The 6,411-nt window shown below is 35.0% G+C and overlaps 1 long non-coding RNA gene across 1 annotated transcript; it reads left to right on the top strand.

The window, feature by feature from the left end:
* Window positions 1–581: 581 nt before the first annotated feature.
* LOC141652302 (uncharacterized) lies at window positions 582–2,224 on the top strand. The gene is made up of 5 exons (XR_012547120.1): window positions 582–679; window positions 1,473–1,551; window positions 1,649–1,786; window positions 1,999–2,055; window positions 2,167–2,224. It is a non-coding gene; the product is annotated as an uncharacterized LOC141652302 (long non-coding RNA).
* The last annotated feature ends 4,187 nt before the right edge of the window (window positions 2,225–6,411 follow it).

Raw genomic sequence — 6,411 nt, 5'->3', positions numbered from 1 at the left:
AATCTTATGGTTTCTTTGACTCTGTCTCACTGGTCTGCTTTCAACTGTTTTGGTCGAGGTGGTTTTTTGGGTTTGTAATTTAAGTTGCTTTGTTTCTTCTTTCCTTTTAGAGTTCTTCCATGGGTTACCTTATTTGTGTTACTTTTAGAGTTCTTCCATCGGTTTTTAATTTTATTTTTTTAATAGTTTATTCAGTTTGATTTCTTTATTTTCCGCTATGAAATATCTGTATTTGCTGTTTTTCCCTACATCAGTTTTTTAATAGATTATTCAGTTTTTACCTTGCTTTCATACAGGTGCGTGCATGGAACGCAGGTGCCGTGGTTTCGGTTTCGAATAGGTTTTCGGGCTTCTATTCTTTGTATATTGCGGCTTTATTATTTTTGTTCTGCTCAAATTATTTGGCATCGAATATTATTTGTTATTCAATTAAATTTCTCGCTGTATCTTAACTTTGTGTTCATTTTCCCTATTGAATCTTTTGCTTTACAACTCTTTCTTGTGTCCTTTATTGTTTTCATTATTATTACTCTATTCCTGCTGGTTGCAGTTTCTGTGTATTTGTTGACGGGTGCAGCGATGCGAAGTTTATTTCCTGAGGCTGGAATTGCGGACATTAGCGTGGACTGAAGGTGTCCATCGAAGTGGCCAACATGAACCAAACCAGCATCTTGAAAAGGTATATGGCACGTATGCATTATGATACACCTTAGATTCCAATACATGATATAAATTAGTATTTTGTCAAATCTGCGAAGAGGCTGTCGGCCTTTTTAACCCTTGCTTGCTATCTGAACTCTGAAGAATGCTTATAGTCCACTCATGTCCCTATAAGATTTCCTTAACCCTAATTATTTTTCCCTCTCGGAAGTCGCAACTGGTCATTAATGGTTTTAACTTTCAGGTGGTATGTCAACTGCAAGTGATTGTTATTATTGTTACTTAATGTAGAGGATATGATAAAGGTATTGTTTCCGCTTTAGGTCCTTTAAGGTTGGAATTGTCGAGGGATACAAAAGCTGATATTGTCGAGCGATTGAAAGGCTGATATTACTTGTTGGGATTATGAACTGTGTTTTGTTTATTTTGATGTGGGTGGATCGATTTGTTAATGAAAATTTCAGAATCACGCTCATAACTGGGGGTTTCTCTTTATAATTTTTTTTTTTAAAGATTGTGAATGTCATGTTGTTGATGCCCCCATGTCTTTATTTGGCTGCCTAATTATTAGATTTAAAGACTGTTTAAGGTTAAACTAATACAACATGTCTTTGAGTTTGTATATTAAGTCGGAAGTTCACTTATTAAGCTGGTGTAAGGGAAATGTTAATTGACGAGTTTAAGGTAGTAAGTTGGTGTATAGGATGTCATTCATTTGCATATCTTAATACAGCTAAATAATTTAACAAGACAGTCCTATGACTTCTATCCTTGTTGCTTGTGCCTCTTATTTCTATTTGGTTTTGTATCAGGTGAGAGGGAGTTGAGATGTTCTCAAGGATGTTAGAGGTTAATCAAATCTGCCATATGATATGGTTCTCATTTTTGTCGGTAAGCTACGTGATACCCCAGTTTTTCGATTTATTCTTCATTTTCAGACTTGATAAATTGTTAGTAATCAAATCTACTCTTTTTTGTGCCTTTTCAGATTTTCGTTGGTGATAGAGGGAGCAAATGTGCAGAGATTGCCGATTAATTTTGCAAGTACAAAGAAGTTTGTAGTAAGAACTATAATTTCAGTTTCTATTGGGACAAATTAGTTCATTTGAGTGATAATTATCACCAGGTTATTCCATCTCCTTTTAGTTTTTTGAATTATTTCACTCTATTTCTCCGACAATTCTATTTCTCCGACACCAGTCCCTTACACTTCTTCTTTTACGGGGAACATGGTCGTTGTTTATCACCTTTATAAGGTTATTTGTATTTTATTATATCTGTACTTTCCCAGTTCTTTTTGGTTTTGGGTTCATCAGGTTTTGGTTTTGGGTTCATCAGGTTTTGGTTCAGGTTTTGGTCACATGCTAACGAGCCTCACATCGTCTTTATTTACAGGTATTTGTTTATTGTTTGGTTTTCATTGTACTATATAATTATGATCTTGTATTGCGTTTTATATATTGTTGAGTGTTGATTGGGTTGTTGTGATCTTGTTTCGTGCGTTAGGATAACGGTTGAGGCATCAGTAAAAGGAGGGTTTGATTTGATGATATGTAGACTTAGGTTTGTTCTTTTGTTTTTTTATTTGTTTTTTTTTTAAAATATGTTTTTTCTTAATTGTTTGAGATTTAGAAATGTAGGTTTTAGCTATTTCATATGTTTTTTAATTTGTTGTTGATTAATTACCTATGTTCTCTATTTTCTCAGTATTTTCCTTTTTGTTTATATGTTGCGGTTTTAGGACTATGGCGTGCCCCACGACGAGCTAGGCAATGCATGGCAGCAATGACCTGAGGTTGGTTTTATGCTTTTGACTTTTACAATTGTTCCCTTATTTTTGAAATTATGATTGCGATGTAGATGGGCCTTATTCTAATTGGATTGGATATGTGCTTATTTTTTCTGTGAAAGGCCAAAACATGCATATAGCCGAGGATTGCCATTGTCGAGGGGGCCGAAGATATAATTATAAGCTACAGTTACTCATTTTCCGTACGTAGGTATCATCTACATGTCCCTTTTCCGATTTATGCTGCAGACTGAATGACTGATTACTGGATGCTTTTACATTTGGGTTTTAGGGCTTCTTTAGCTTAGTTCTTGAGGCAGAAAGAGTGGCGTGTTGAGAAATTTGTGGATTTTTTGAGGGGTTGGTTTGTGCGAGATTTGGTGAGACGATGAGCTGTTTAAGTTTCCAACTATGGAATCCTGAATAAGTGATTTTTCAGCTAACTGGTCATACGCCATTGTATATCCATCACACTAAAGAGGCATAGGATGCTTAATTTATTCATGGTGTAACAAAATTAATTGACGAGTTATAATTAAAAAAAGTAGCAAATTACAATAACCGAGCTCAAAAATGACATAATTGATTTTCACAATACATATTTTACTCACTATACTACTTTTCGTCAAAAAACTTTTATATTGGTTGAGATGTGAGATAGGAAAAAGAGGGCGGCATTCTCTACGTTTTAGCATTTTCCACATTTGACTCATTACATTACTTTTCGTCAAAAAACCTCAATCATCTACCATATTCGCATTCTATCTTGTTCTACAAACGAGTCGGACACCGCCATATCGGTGACCCTTTATTCTTCAAGCTAAAAGGTGGAGATGTGAGATAGGAAAATTAGTGTCGCTAAGCAAGATTAAAGGGAAAAGGTGGAAGTGTTGGAAGGAAGCTAAAGAAGGAGAATAAGAGAGAAGGGAAAGTCAGGATTACTGAGTGGAGAAGCTACGACGGATGCCAAGGACAAATTGAAAACCAGGTCCATCCTATATAACATACTTTTAAGGCCTAATTACTCCCATTCGTCTCAATTATTTGTTTACCTTTGATTAAAATACTTCTCACAGAGAAGAGAAGAGAAGAGAATAGAAAAGGTGAGCAAATGATTGAGACGGAGGGAGTATTTGGTTGTTTTGAGATTTATTTCTGCATGTAGCTATTGAAAAGGAGATTTGTACTCTAGGATATGGTGGAATTGTACTGTAAATAAAGCTTTTTTGAATGGAAGTTTTCATCTGTGAGCTGAAATAGTGAGGTGATAGATGATCACAAGTAGGATATCACCCTTTAACTTTAGCTTTGCTGCGGATAGGGTTTGGCCTTATGTTATGCTGTTGACTCTTTTTCTGTCATCTCATTGTGGATGGTCATTGTTGTTTCTCGTTAGCTTGCATCATTAATAGGTATGTTATTGTTCGGAATTTTCAAAAACTTCAGAAGAAACTTTTGGTGGCAGTTGTGTTTTGTTGGTAACTTGTATATTTTGAAACAAGAAAGTTTTGTGTATATATAGGCGTGACATGGGATTGTTGATGTCTCTATGACTCAATGAGTCAATGTTCTTAGAGAAAGCACATTGAACAAATTACTGGTTATAGATGTTTTGACGGATAGTTAAACTTTTGTGTTGGCGTGTTGCTTTATGTTCTCTTCGGTAGATGCATTTAGGAATGGTGGAGTCTGACGGTATGGGTTGTCCTTCACTTCTTTGCCATTGCATTAGTAGAGTCAATTCTGAATCGTTGATCGTATGTAACACATTTTATGGACAATTTGGTCTCATATGAGATCGTATCATGTATGTTTTGTGTTTATGAACGCACATCACATACTACATACTACACTTGTATACTGAACTTTAAATTGCTATACTAACCATCATGGGAACTGGGAAGCGGACAATGAGGGTACTCAAGGGCGCTATTTGTCAAGTCATTAATATGTTAGCTAAAATAGGAAAAGCATTTGAAGCAATTAGTTGCAGTTGTATTGATTATCTAGCGACTTATGATATCATTGGAAAGTTTGTTAAAGTAGATTTTTTGTACAAAAAATGTTGGTTATTTCTACTGTAAAAGTGGTCTAAATTTGCGCGAGTTTTGTACTAATATATGATTAATGTGTCATTGGGTGCACAAATGGAGGGGAAATTAGAGGAAAACAGGTGGTGAAGATTTTTTCAAGAAAGGTTAGAGAACCACAAGAGACGTGAGGGGGGCATAGCAGAGAATCGGTTTTATTAGCTTTAGGCAAAATATTTACACTTAACAAAAAACATAACGGTGATGTAGGTTGGGGTACTTAACTAGATTATGTTAAAGTTATATCCCTTTAACTAAAATTTTTTCATTAGTATTGGTCTTATCTTAGTGTTAACTCATTTTTCTCAAATAATAGCCATCAGCTTAAAGACGTAAACTTTAAAGTGTCTTTACCTGAAACCTTCATATATATCCTTTTATTTGTTGTATCATGTAAGGGATGTGTTCCTTAAAATTAAAAAATTCTTTACCATGATCAACTTTTCAAATTCTCTAATTTTTAGCGCCTTCACGTGCGTTAGCAAAGGTCGATTCTCTGAGTTTGGTTTAAGCTACTTAACGCCCTGTGTAAGTAATTTCTAGCTGTATCTTTTCTCAAATCTCATTTACTGTTTATTTGTGTTAGCTTGTGTGTGGTATTGTCTTGAAGGAGTACTTAGGGTGTAGTGATGACACAAGGATACGGATGCGAGCTTCTTACTACCCTTTGTAATATGCGAGAGCCCCCTTGAGTCACTAAAGTAAATGGTGCTCTTGTTGTTGTTGTTATTATGAGGGTGAGGGTACTGCTGCTCTGAAGTCACTAGGATAATGCTGCTCTTTGCAATACGCAAGAGGGAGTCTTGCTAACCGTTCGGTTGTTCATGGCCATGATTTTGAAGGACAAAATGTAGCAACACCTGTTATTAAAGTTACTAACAATTAATGATTTGAGCATGCTTTAGGTGTGATTCATATAGTTTGGGGATATTTTAAAAAGAGAGAAAAAAAAAAACATAAGCACTTCGCTAATCCAGTTGACTCGCTTTTTAATCGTGGTCTGGTTGCATTTCTTTATATAGGGTATATATGCATCTGATAATATTTTCTTGATATAAGGTAAAATCTGGATGACTTCGTAGAGTTTGCATTCTCACTTAGTCATAGAGTGTGCATTCTCACTTTTGTAGTTGCATGAACAAACATTATATTGCATTAAAAGAGTTCATACTAACTTGTCTGAGTATTGTCAAACATGTAATGACTAATATGAATTAGCTCATGCAATAACAACTTTTTTCAAGGCAACTTACATCAGGTAGATTTATTTCTCTTTGTTTATATAATAGGTAGCCATATTTTTTTCCTTGTAATAAAGCCTGAGCATATGCATGCATGTATTGGGTTTTTTCAGACTATATGAAGTCATTGCTGGGGACTCTTTAGAAGAACTTACTTGGGCAAAGAGGGTCTCGTGGAAGCACCACACTTGCAAGCTTTTAGTCCTTATCATCTACACAACTAGCTATGGAGCCTCATCCCATTATATGGTCTACTATATAGCAAGGTCTTTAGCTTCGTGAATTGTGATATGGTTTTGTTGTACTAAATGTTTAATACTTTAGGTTTAGTTGTACTCGATGCATTGGATGCTTAAATACACCATTGTCTATTATTGTGCTACATGAGTCGGTGTCGTCGGAGTTATACCAAATTATTGAAAATTTGAAATCCCAAGTTAATGTAGCTAAAGAATCTTACAAGTTCGCTACATAGTTTTTCCTTTCATATTTCAAGTTCTCATGATAAATTGTTGAAAATCATTCCTTAATTAGCACCTAACATGTGTCCATTAGGCACATGATAGAAAAAAACTCTTTCTTTTTATTGTGATTTGATTTCTTTTAACATGTGATTCTTTGCTAAGTAGTT

Source organism: Silene latifolia, chromosome 4, assembly GCF_048544455.1.
Source record: "Silene latifolia isolate original U9 population chromosome 4, ASM4854445v1, whole genome shotgun sequence".
NCBI lineage: Eukaryota > Viridiplantae > Streptophyta > Magnoliopsida > Caryophyllales > Caryophyllaceae > Silene > Silene latifolia.
The sequence above is the reverse complement of the archived record's forward strand: the minus strand, read 5'-3'. Positions and strand labels throughout refer to the sequence as shown.